The sequence below is a fragment of the Squalius cephalus genome, assembly GCF_949319135.1.
Source record: "Squalius cephalus genome assembly, chromosome: 10".
Classification (NCBI taxonomy): Eukaryota; Metazoa; Chordata; class Actinopteri; order Cypriniformes; family Leuciscidae; genus Squalius; species Squalius cephalus.
Window position 1 is genome coordinate 26458505 of NC_137131.1, and position 13736 is coordinate 26472240.

Consider the following 13736-nt stretch of genomic DNA (forward strand, 5'->3'; position numbering starts at 1 on the left):
TAGTAATTTATAAGTTAATTATATGTAGGCCTAGTTATTTTTTAATGAATTAAACTAAAGAAATAAGAAATTAAAATTTCTCAAATAAAAATGTCTATTTACTGTACCAAACACCACTTTCAATACACAATAGTCACCATACTTTATTAAACAACACTTTATTGGAGGACACAGAATAAAGTTGATAAAGTAGCATAAAGACAAATGAGATTCAAGATAAATACAAATGTGTCTTCAAAAATACATTAACATCATAATAGTCCATTCACAGCTGCTGAAGCCATAAAATTAGTGCCAGAGAATCATATTCAGTCACATATGATACAGAAAACAGATTTGATATTGTGTTGGAAAATAATGATTCATTATCACAGCTAAACTGGTTTCTTGCTCTTCCCTGAACATGTCTCTATCGTGTTCGTGTTCTTCTTCCTCGTCTAAACAGTTTGTTCAGTTGAAGAACAGAAGAACAGAAGATGCGATCACTGATGTGGTGTAGCTTTTTCTCAACCAGAAGAAGAAGTCTCAACATCCCACTGTCAGGCGTTCTCCAGTCCTGGTCTGAAAGTAAAACAGAAAACACAAACCATTCAAATGAAGTTGTTTAATGGACAGTCGGGTCAGCTTATGTTCTGCATGATTTAAAGCAGTGATGGTTTACTCTGGCCCTCAGCGTCCACTGTCCTGCAGATTTAGCTCCGAACTCAAACCCTCCTGCCTATTGTCTAGAAGTAAACCTGAAGACTTTGGTTAAAATTTTCAGATGTGCTCGATTAGGGTTGGAGGTTAACTCTTAATTAACCTCAAAAAGTAGAATGCAAAGGGCCAGAGTTGCCTGTTCCTTACATAAATTTACAAAGCAGCAGTCAGTACATTATATAATATACACATTGAAGTATTATATATATATATATATATATATATTGGAGCACATAATATAAGCTAAGTACTGAACAAAAACTGTTTTACCCATCTCAACAGCAACCTATTTTAAAAGATCTTTAAGAAAGGCATTGTCTCTTTTGAGCCTATGCCAGTGATGCTTGATTTCTTTCCAGACAACATACTCTTCTGTCACTTGTTTCAAGAGCTTCACATGATCAAAAACCAAGTGAAAACCTGTACAATGTAAAATTGTCAACATCAAATTATGTACTACATTTTACAGCATTGTTTCAATTCAAGACATACCAATGGACTCGCGCACTTTTCTGTCTTCTTTGGGCACCAGATGTTCCTTCCTCACCCGAAACAAAGGACTTATTTGATTAGCTTGCGTTGATATAAGGACTGGTCTTCCTTCTCTGCTGTAAAACAAGAAAGTCTCGACTTACTCTATGTGCAATTACTATTGTTCCTGAAACATAAATTAAGACAGTATTAAATAAGTTAATTTACCATATGATTCAGGAGAGAACATTTGATGAGTAAATACTGATTGCAATATTCTAGAAACTTCACCTGGGAAGGGCTGATCACGGCAAGATTCGCTGCGACTCACTAGTAGCTCTTGTAATGGTTGGCTCTTAAAAGAGCTGTTGAGTTTGATATTGTAGAGCTTTAAAAAAAGGACTAGTAATCCTGCAAAACAGAAAGGAAGGTAATTTTAATACATTACTTGCAAATAGTCAGTTTATAACTGTAGGATATGTTTTCTGTAAAGAGTGTTGCATAATTAAATGTTAAAAGCATTTTTATTTTATAAGTTCACTGATATGTGGGCATTTCTATGAATAAATGTATGTCTTTAATAGCAAGCAATAATCATATGAAAATGATTTACATGCAAACGGGACAGTTATCAGCAGTGTAACTGATCTGATTATGACTGTAAAAAAGGCCCCCTTGTGGCCGCTAAGCATCACACACTTTACTGTGACTCTCTCTCTCCTACTGGAAGACGCCTTGCTTCACCTGGATTCTTAGCCAATCACAAGTTGACTCAGGATCGCTGCACGTGGGTAGCATTCTGTCAGAGACTTTTGTCAGTAGTGTACGTTAACAGCACGGACTTACAACCTGCCTTGATACAACTGCTTTGTTCTGTGTGCGTCTTTACAAGTAAGAATCGATATTTTGTTGTTTTTTACTGTCAATGCTAAGGCTAGATTGGTAGTGTTTTGTCTGTTTAGTGTTGCTAAATGTAAGCACAGGCTTTTCCTGCCTGGCTAGACCTCGTGTCGTGATGCTTCTTTCTATCAATGTATAGATTGCCACTCGGGCATTATTCTTTGGTTACACATTGTAGAATACCAGTTAAGCGCCTTTGCGCATAGTTTGAAAACTATCGCGGTGATATTCGCCTTCAATCCAGTTAATTGGTTATAGGGCACGCACCTCCCGCATGTACACTGGTTGTCACGTGATACTTCTCAGAGCGGCCTGGTGTAGTTATTTATGCGAACAGCAGAGGGAGCTATTGTATTGCGAATGGTTTATTCTTTCTCTTTGTTATAGTTGTAGCTGTTTAGAAACACAAAACAGCCTTTTTTTCATTCTTTCAATGCCAGTTTCAGCCATGTTACAATATTATTGTATATTATTCCTGCTATATTATTATAATAGGATACAGTTAATACGAATAGAGGTTTGTTGCATGATAATCATTCATTTGTATTCAACTAATTACGTTTGTTTTATTTCTTTTATTTGTTTCAGAACCACACATCAATGTACATATTCAATCATGCAGTTGTAAATTCAATAAATACTTCCAATGAAGAAATCTTGCGTGATTCTGACCGATCACCCGCTGTGAGCTCTACCTAACGATCCACAAACTATCTAAATCAAAGAAGCCAGTCCTCTTCTGTACAAAGTGGTCCTTCGAGCCGGATCCAGAGCCTGCAGCGGAGCAAGATGTCTACCACCTCGGATAAAGAGTCTAGTGCACGATCCAGGAGGCAGCGGTCCCTCCCTAACTACTTGCAAGATTATGACTTGTCTGATCTCCCGACCAGATCTCAAACCAAGAAGTCTTCTGAGTCACAGTCCAGAGAGCGACTAGACGAAGAGGACCACAGCAGACCTGATTCACGCTCTACATCCCCAGAAAGTCAGCTGCATCACAGCCCAGCGCGATGGTCAGTCACTGATAAATGGGAATCTTCTGCAGATGAGTGGAGAAGGGAGTGCCAAATACTTGAGCGTGAAAGGGAAGATCTCCTAGCAGCAATGGAGGAATTAAAAATACAGAACGAACAGCTCAGAGCCAAAGTGGAGCCCAGCAGTTCCCATCCAGAGCCACGTACTGTAACTGCCAGAGATAGACTTTACCGAGAAGGGCTGGATTATGGAGGTGCTTCAACCCAGTACAAATCAGTCTACTTCCGGGACAGGGAGACACCACCACAACGGTCCTCTGACAGGCATCATGACTACAGCAGATAGACAAAGGACTACAGGGAATCAACCAGATATGATTCTCCCGAGCCAGTACGCACCAAGCACCAGGCCCCACGACGAAGCTATGAGTCCAGGGAAGGGCGCTACAGTTCTCATTATAACTATGAGCAGTCCAGCCACCGCCGCTCACCTGAGCGCCACGCCAGCTACAGAGACTCTTGTTATTCCTCCAGAGAATACAGAGAACCATCACGCAGAGGTGACTACTCTCCTGCACGCCGCCGCAGCTACTCTCCAGACCAACGTGAGAGACGTAGTCCCCCTTCACCTCGGTACGAGCCCAGACGCCGACGCTCAGTGACTCCCCCTGGTGGACAGGAAAGAACATACAGAGGGCCCACTCCTACAATCCCGAACTTCAGCCGTCCTAACCCAAGAGACTTTGCGAGACTCCGTATTGCCCTAGATAATCTCCTTCCTAGAGATGCCACTGAACGTTTCAAGTTCCAGATATTAGTGGATCATCTGAAGCTGGAGGAAGCATTGCTGGTGGCAGATTCTTACAGCAATTCTGATTACCCCTTCACTGACACTATGGCAGCTTTAAACCAGCAGTACGGGCAGCCACACCAACTCGCCCTTCAGCGTATTGCTGAACTGATGGACGGCCCCAACATTCAGAGTGGAGACATCAAGTCATTCAGGTTGTTCGCCCTGAACGTCAGATCCCTGGTGAGCATGTTGGAGCAGCTCGGTTTAAAGGGGAAAGTTGAGCTGGACTGTGGTTCTCATGTCACCCGTCTACTGGGCAAGCTACCGCACGACCTGAGGTCCAGTTTCAGGCGCTACATCCACCCGCTCCGCATTCCTATCCCCACTCTTCTGGACCTAGCAGATTGGTTGGAATACGAGCTCCAGATCCAGGAGGATATAGCACAATATCGCTTGAGAAAGGACACTTGATCTAAGCCCAAAGACTCGAAGAGTACTGTCAAGTCGTCACCTAAGGCCTCAGTCCTCATGCTGGGAGCTAGGGAGCCGGCCAAATCTACTCCTCCAACCAGTCTAGATGCAAAGAAGTTCTGCCCATTCTGTGAGAACTACAAGCACACTTTGAATAGTTGCGCAAATTTCAAACTGCTTAGCGCCACCCAGAAACGTAACTGGATTCAGGACAACAACCGATGTTGGCGATGCGGCAGAGAACACCGATCAGCTGAATGTGATCTAAAGATGTGCTGTAAAACATGTAACAGCAGACACCTGCTTGCTCTGCACGATGTCAGCGAGAGAAGTCTAGCCAAGACTGACAAAGCTGAGAGAAGGTCTGACCAGGAGAAGTCCAGTGAGTGCAAACCTTTGTCCATACCAAGTGCAGACCAAGTGCTATACATTGGCAAGCCACCGCAGGGCCATCGTGTGCTTCTCAAGGTCAGTAAAGTTATCCTCCGCCATGGTGACCAAACTCTAGAGACATACGCTGTGCTAGACGACGGCTCCGAACGCACCCTGCTCCTCCAACCGGCTGTCCAACAACTGGGACTTGAAGGCCAGCCCGAGGATTTGCCCCTGCGTACAGTCAGACAGGAGCTGCAGACGCTTCACGGGGCGGCTGTCTCATTTAGCATCTCTCCAGCCTGTTCTCCAGCCATGGTATACAACATCCAAGGAGCCTTTACTGCACCCAAGCTCGGGCTAGGCCAGCACACTTATCCCTTCAAAGCACTGCAGAGCAAATACAGACATTTAAAGAAGCTTTCTATCCCTTCATTCAAGGACATTGTCCCGCTACTGCTCATTGGCTCAGACCACCCCCACTTGGTGACTCCAGTTGAGCCAGTCATCTTTGGTCCCCCTGGAGCACCGGTTGCTGTCCACACCCGTCTCGGATGGACGCTGCAAGGTCCGACCAACAATCTAAAGCAGTACCTTATTGAACAACGCTGTCTTTTCACCACCTTCGGGGCACCTCCAGCTGACATCTACCAGCACGTCGAGAGACTGTGGCAGCTGGACATCCTCCCATGGCGCAGCGAAAAGGCCAGTACGAGGTCACGGCAGGACAAGGAGGCCCTTGAATGCTTGGATAAACAGACGGTGCGAGTAGATGTTAATGGCATCCACCGCTATGCTACTCCTCTCCTCCGCGTGAAGAACTTTCCCCAGCTCTGCGCACCAAAGGAGGCAGTACTTCCTCAGCTCCGGAATATGGAAAGGCGGCTGGCGAAGAACCCTGAGACGGCCCAAGTCTACAACTCAGAGATCCAGAGACTTGAACAGGCTGGCTATGTGGCGAAACTACCCCCTGGCACAGAGAACACATCAAGCAGCTGGTACATCCCTCACCACCTTGTCGAGCACAATGGCAAGCACCGAGTGGTTTTTAATTGCTCTTTCCAGTACAACGCCACTGACTTGAACAAACTCCTGCTCCCTGGTCCAACCCTTGGTCCACCTCTCCTTTCAGTGCTCTTGCGATTCAGAGAACATTGTGTGGCCTTCAGCAGTGACATACGGGGGATGTTTCACCAGGTCAGGCTCCTTCCAGAGGATGAGCCTCTCCTTCGCTTCCTCTGGAGGGAGCTCAAGCGTGATGAACAACCCACAGTCTACCAGTGGAAGGTGCTTCCCTTCGGCACTACCTGTAGCCCCTGCTGTGCTACATATGCCTTACAGAAGCACATCACCGACCATACTCAGCCAGCTGATGCAGTGAGAGACTCTGTGTTGAGACATTTTTACGTGGATAACTGTCTTCAAAGCGTGCCTACAGTTGAAGATGCCAAGCCCATCATCGACAAGCTGCAGACTCTCCTTGCCGAGGGAGGCTTTGAGCTACGCCAGTGGGCCAGTACCCATCCAGACACCATCCGTCACCTCCCTGCTGAGGCGAGATCGGCTAGTGCTGAAAAGTGGATCGCCCAAGGTCACCCAGGTCAAGAAGAATCAGCCCTGGGCCTGCAGTGGGACTGTCGAGAGGACACCCTGTCCTTCAAGAGTCGAGAGGCTGTAGCCACTGAAGAAGTTGTCACTATGCGCTCCATCTACAAAGTGGTGGCAAGCCAATATGACCCCCTTGGCTTTCTAGTACCTTACACCACCAGGGCCAAAGTTGTCATCCAACACCTGTGGGACAAAAAGCGTGACTGGGACGACCCTGCTCTGCCAGATCACCTGCTAGCCGCATGGAGAGAGTGGAAGGACGAGTTACCTCACCTACAGAGCATAGCACTTCCGAGGTGTTACACTGACTGTGAGTTAGACTCTTCCACCTGTGAGCGTGAGATCCACGTGTTCTGTGATGCCTCAGAGCAAGCCTATGGCTCTGTGGCATACCTCCGAACCGAGAATCCTCATGGAGTCGTCCAAGTAGCTTTCGTCACTGCAAGATCCAGAGTTGCTCCAAAAAAGCAACAGTCAATCCCACGCCTTGAGTTATGCGCTGCTCTGACCGGAGCACAAATGGCTCGGATCCTCAAATCTGAACTCACACTGCCCATCCAACGGGTGGTGCTCTGGTCGGACTCCACTACTGTGCTCAAGTGGCTGCAGTCGGAGTCATGCCGATTCAAAGTGTTTGTTGGCACACGTGTGGCAGAGATCCAAGATCTCACCGATGGCGACACATGGAGGTACGTGGACTCTGCACAGAACCCTGCCGACGACATAACGCGTGGCAAACCTCTCGACACATTGACACCAGATAGCCGCTGGGGTCGAGGCCCAACCTTCTTGTGGTGTGACCCAGACAAATGGCCACAAAGTCCTCAGATTCAGACAGAGGCAGATCAGGGTGAAGAGCTCAAGAAACCTCCGTTCTGCGGCCTCACTTCTACCACGCCAAGTCATCTCCCTGACGCTAAGCAGTTATCTTCCTTCAAAGACCTCCTGACCGCCACAACTAAGACTCTACATGGGGCGGCCCCAGGCAACGTCACAGCCTACAGGCAAGCCCAGCTGGCTCTGCTACAACAGGTCCAACAAGACAGTTTTCCTGTTGACTATGCCCAGCTGCAGTCAGGGAAACCAGTCGCCAAGAGCAGCAGACTTCTCAAGCTGGCACCAGAGTTCGACCACAGTGACAAGCTCATCCGTGTTGGCGGACGTCTGCGCCATAGTAACCAGTTGGAACCGGATACTGTTCACCCGGTGGTGCTGGATGCCAAACACCCAGTCACGCAGCTGCTCATCCAAGAGTATGATTACCGTCTGCACCATCCAGGCCCAGAGAGGGTCTTCTCAGAGATGCGTCGCAAGTATTGGCTACCAGGAGGGCAAGAGGCTATCCGCCGCTTTCAGCGCAAGTGCCAAGAGTGTCAGAAATGGCGCGGAAAGCCACAGATCCCTAAGATGGCAGACCTGCCTCCATCCAGAGTCCGACTTTTCAAGCCAGCATTTTACTCAACAGGAGTAGACTGCTTCGGGCCATACTCGGTAGCGATTGGAAGGAGGAGTGAAAAGCGCTGGGGAATAATCTTTAAATGCATGACCACCCGAGCCGTGCATATCGATCTGCTCTCCAGTTTGAATGCAGACTCATTCCTCATGGGCCTGAGACGGTTCATCGCCCGCAGAGGAAAGCCGTTCGAGCTGATCTCAGACCAGGGGACTAACTTCAGAGGTGGCGATCGAGAGCTCCAGGAAGCATTCGCCGACCTTGCTCCAGACATCAAGGCTCAACTCGCCTCTCAGCAGATCGACTGGAAGTTTAATCCACCTAATTCCCCCCACTTTGGCGGCTGCTGGGAGCGCGAGATACGCTCAGTAAAACAAGCCCTGCAAGTAACCCTTGGAGCCCAGCTTGTGACAGATGAGGTACTGAGAACCCTACTAGTTGAGATTGAAGGGATTCTCAACTCCAAACCATTGGGCTACACATCTGCAGACATCGCCGACCCTGATCCAATAACTCCCAACTCCCTGCTCATTGGGCGGCCAGATGCCTCTCTCCCGCAGGTGGTGTATCCTGACTCCGAGCTCCTGAGCAGTAGGCGTTGGCGCCATAGCCAGCTGTTAGCTGACCACTTCTGGAAGCATTTTATCCGTTTCTATCTGCCCAGCCTCCAGGCCCGACAGAAGTGGAATGCTGAAAACCCAGACCTGCACATTGGGAAGACAGTCCTCATCATTGACCCGCAGCTCCCTCGCTCACTGTGGCCAGTGGGTACAGTGACCAGCGTCTCCCCCGGCCTTGATGGTAAAGTACGATCTGCTGAAGTGAATGTAGGAGACCGGGCGTACACCCGCCCTGTGGCTCGACTCATCCAGCTTCCAGAGTTGTCAGACTAACCACTACCGGACAAGTGGGCGCCTTTTCTTCTTCTGCAGATTCCCTTCAGTAATCTGGGGGCGGCTGTAAAAAAGGCCCCCTTGTGGCCGCTAAGCATCACACACTTTACTGTGACTCTCTCTCTCCTACTGGAAGACGCCTTGCTTCACCTGGATTCTTAGCCAATCACAAGTTGACTCAGGATCGCTGCACGTGGGTAGCATTCTGTCAGAGACTTTTGTCAGTAGTGTACGTTAACAGCACGGACTTACAACCTGCCTTGATACAACTGCTTTGTTCTGTGTGCGTCTTTACAAGTAAGAATCGATATTTTGTTGTTTTTTACTGTCAATGCTAAGGCTAGATTGGTAGTGTTTTGTCTGTTTAGTGTTGCTAAATGTAAGCACAGGCTTTTCCTGCCTGGCTAGACCTCGTGTCGTGATGCTTCTTTCTATCAATGTATAGATTGCCACTCGGGCATTATTCTTTGGTTACACATTGTAGAATACCAGTTAAGCGCCTTTGCGCATAGTTTGAAAACTATCGCGGTGATATTCGCCTTCAATCCAGTTAATTGGTTATAGGGCACGCACCTCCCGCATGTACACTGGTCGTCACATGATACTTCTCAGAGCGGCCTGGTGTAGTTATTTATGCGAACAGCAGAGGGAGCTATTGTATTGCGAATGGTTTATTCTTTCTCTTTGTTATAGTTGTAGCTGTTTAGAAACACAAAACAGCCTTTTTTTCATTCTTTCAGTGCCAGTTTCAGCCATGTTACAATATTATTGTATATTATTCCTGCTATATTATTATAATAGGATACAGTTAATACGAATAGAGGTTTGTTGCATGATAATCATTCATTTGTATTCAACTAATTACGTTTGTTTTATTTCTTTTATTTGTTTCAGAACCACACATCAATGTACATATTCAATCATGCAGTTGTAAATTCAATAAATACTTCCAATGAAGAAATCTTGCGTGATTCTGACCGATCACCCGCTGTGAGCTCTACCTAACGATCCACAAACTATCTAAATCAAAGAAGCCAGTCCTCTTCTGTACAATGACAAAATAATCAAGTATCTGATGTCATGTGACAAGTCACAAGCTTTTCCACTCTTGCAAACAGAGGTAGGTTATGAGGTGTGGAGAGACATCATGTATCACTGGAACATGAACAGACGGGGACCAATTTGCAATTAATATAAACTTTCTGACAGTGTGTGTGACATCCGTCAACTTTCCAAGAAGTGGCGCAACTGATTTACAAATATGGCGATAAATATGTACAGGAATTGAGGCAGTAGCCAGTGACAGCACTAGGAGTGAAAGCTGCAAGATTGTGTACGAGTATACAAATATGTACGAGTATCATACGAATTTGACAACTTGTTAAATCTTGTGAATTATTAAGACTTTCAGACTATGTTTGTACTGATTGGGCTATGAATTGTGAGAAAAGTTTTAAGAAACAACAAATGCTTGATAAAATGTTTGATTTAGGGTTAAAACCAACACATACATACCATTGTGAATATTTGCCTTTGCAGCTGTCCGTCTCCTCCGTTTACTTCTCCTCAAACAATAATGGGCTGACTGAGTCCGAAAGGCCCTTTTGGTCTTTTCAGCTGAAAAAAGAGAAAAGAAAATATCATAATGAATAATATTTAGGATTATTTAAAGGAAAAAGTACTGATTTACCTTACAAATGTTGGATGTTACATTATAAAGCATTAAAAGCATGGCAAGTGTTGTGGTTAATATGCATTTACAACAAATATCACTTTAAAACTATCAATACAGAGGTAAAAGCATGGTAAGTTTTGTGGTTACTGTCCTTTTACCACACCCTATCACAGTAAAACTAGGGTTACTGTGGTAAAAGCATGGTAAGTGTTGTGGTTACTGTGCATTTACAATAAGTATCACATTAAAACTACCAATATTGTGGTAAAAGCATAGTAAGTTTAGTGATTACTGTCTTTTTACTACACTTATCACAGTAAAACTAATGTTACTGTGGTAAAAGCATGGTAAGTGTTGTTTTTACTGTGCTTCTACTACAAATACAACTTTGGAACTAATTGTACTATTTTTAATCTGATGAATATCTAAGCCTATAGCACGTCACGTGACAGGCGGTGTTTAATCATATATTTTGAATTAGAAAGCAATGAAACAACAAGATATAATGGCAGATTAATATCGACAAACAGAAAAGACATTATATCACACATTAGGACAGCGTATTTAGGTATTTATTTACTCGGCTACTTACCAACAGCTGACACACGTGAACTGATGCCAAATATCACGATGTGTTCGGAACGAGACTTCTTCAGCGCGATTTCCTACTAATAAAATATCATTTTAAAAATATCAATAAACAGCAAAGCAATCCAGCTTCCCTGGCAATAAGACCGAAATAATAACATTAAAAAAATACATAAACCACGATAAGATCTTGTGAATAAATGTTGATTAAACAGCTTCTCTGCTGCAGCCGACAGGCAGAAATAATCGAGCTGTGATCACGAAAGACGAAAAATTACGAAATAAACGTGTCCGTGGCACGAATCAATAGATTAAATTACGTGACCATATCACGAACGTTGGAGTTATCCGTGGTCTCACCACAGACTCAATCCGTGCTCCTATCACAGATTTTAGATCTGACTATAGCCAAGCGAGCAATAGGTGTAAAACGCCATCAAACTGGATTTTATGATGACAGGACAAGACAAAATTGCAACACAGTCGACATAAAGCTTTCAAGTGTCTAAACAAGTGAGCAACATCACACCATCCAGTGAGTGAGGTCAGGTTGTTGAGGTCCGTGATGCCATCACGGGACTTCAGTTAGGCTAACAGAATCAGACTGAATTTTTATGATGGCTGGACAATGCAATAGCTACAATAACAGAGAGGTTAAAGTCTTTATGGTATTTGGTGTTGGAAAATAAATAAATACTTAAAATGTTGTGTTTCCAAATGAGAAAGCACGTCCATTGAGTGAGATCTGTTCTCTGTCATTGAAACGGATATCCGTGTGTGGACCACGGAAGATGAGTGTCATTGACTTGCGCGTTGGAGTTATCCGTGGTCTCAACACAGACTCACTCCGTGCTCCTATCACAGATTTTAGATCTGACTATAGCCAAGCGAGCAATAGGTGTAAAACACCATCAAACTGGATTTTATGATGACAGGACGAGACAAAATGTCAAGTTAATTACATGCCATTGCAACACAGTCGACCTAAAGCTTATAAGTTCCTAAACAAGCCAGCAACATTACAACGTCCATGAGTGAGGTCAGGTTGTTGAGGTCCGTGGTGCCATCACGGGATTTTGGTTAGGCTAACTGAAACAAACCGAAATTTTATGATGACAGGACAATGCAATAGCTTCAATAACAGTCAGGTTAACGTCATTATGGCATTTGATGTTGGAAAAGTTCACAAATACTTCAAATGTTGCGTTTCCAAATGAGAAAGCACGTCGATTGAGTGAGATCTGTACTCCGTCATTGAAACGGGTATCCGTGTGTGGACCACGGAAGGTCAGTGTCATTGACTTGCGTTGGAGTAATATCCGTGGCCGCATCACGGAATTTGGGGCGATGCACGGATTTTGAGTTAAGGGCCCGTGGACATTTCACGGAATCCTGTGAGACCAGGTTGCGAAGACAACGTACATTTCGAGGGAATAAATAGTGTGAGTTTGTCAACAATTGATCGTGTCCTGCAACGCAACAAGATAAGGATGAAACAAGTTTATCGGGTACCATTTGAGCGAAACAGTGAGAGAGTGAAAGAGCTACGATGTCAATATGTGCAAGTAAGTAAACTCAGTACTAGAAAGTATACTGTGTAGTTTGGGAAGCAGCACATGTATACATCTTACTGTGTCATTTATGGAACTAAATGTAGTTTTCACTGTGTACAGAGAATCTTTGAGCTTGACTCAATGGCTATGCCTCATGAATACATTTTCATGGATGAAGCTGGATTCAATCTAGCCAAAAGGAGAAGAGGTCGCAACGTGATAGGTCAACGTGCCATTATTGAACTGCCTGGCCAGCGTGGTGGAAATGTAACCATCTGTGCTGCCATCAGCAGCTATGGGGTTCTCAACAGTCATGTTACTGTTGGGTCATACAACACCGAACTGCTACTAACATTCCTGGATGGTCTACAGGGTGCTCTGCTCGAGCAGAGGGAGCGCGAGCAGGCGGAGCATCCCATGTATGTTGTCATTTGGGACAATGTGAGCTTTCACCGTGGTCCGAGAATACGCGACTGATTTCAAAATGAGCAGTATTTTTTAATGTCTTTCTTCCACCATACTCTCCCTTCTTAAACCCTATCGAGGAGTTTTTCTCGGCATGGAGATGGAAAGTGTATGACCATAACCCTTACACACAGGAGAACCTAATTCAAGCAATGACTGGAGCATGTGGCGACATCAGCGTGGAATCTTGCCAGGGCTGGATTCGGCATGCTAAAGGATTATTTCCCCGTTGCCTTGCAAGGGAGAACATAGCATGTGACGTGGATGAAGTCCTGTGGCCTCACCCAGCAGAGAGGCGTGATCCTGAGGCAGAATAAATGCTGTAAACATGTCTTATTTATTTTTTTCTTTACATAACTTTTGTTTCTCTTTTTTGCTGCAGTTTTTTTAAAAGCTTTATTTTATTTCTTTTTGTTTAAATCTGAGTACAAGAATAAAATTATTCCCGCTATCCCACAGTGTTTTGCATTTATTTATGTAGTGTGTAATGGTTACTAAGTTGTGTTTGCACATTAGCTGGTTTTGTGCGGTTTTTGACGGTAGTGAGTGATTTTGATTAAAGTTCAAATGGTTTTGGGTCAAATGTTTGGTTTTGCAAGAGGAGTCAGGTTTTGTGAATGTAGCTTGAAAATTGGGTTTTGTGTTCACAGTTTAGAGAAAAGGAGAGCAGGTTTCAAGAAATGTGTCTTAGCAATTCAGAAAAACTGTAGAATAAGGTTTGTGTGTGCTCTTTTACTGTCATATGATGGTCACACACATCTTGCATAAATATGAAAAAAAAAATTAGAGGAGAGAAAAAAAAAAGATGTTCATCATGTGAA

The 13736-nt window shown here is 44.7% G+C and overlaps 1 long non-coding RNA gene across 2 annotated transcripts; it reads right to left on the reverse strand.

Annotated features, from left to right (window-relative positions):
• Positions 1 to 421: 421 nt before the first annotated feature.
• LOC307166231 lies at positions 422 to 1571 on the reverse strand. Of its 2 annotated transcripts, none has more exons than XR_013822602.1 (3): positions 1462 to 1571; positions 1192 to 1304; positions 422 to 561 (listed from the first exon to the last, which is right to left on the reverse strand). It is a non-coding gene; the product is annotated as an uncharacterized lncRNA (long non-coding RNA). The 2 variants fall into 2 exon arrangements; XR_013822603.1 differs by having other exon boundaries at positions 1192 to 1307.
• Positions 1572 to 13736: the final 12165 nt, after the last annotated feature.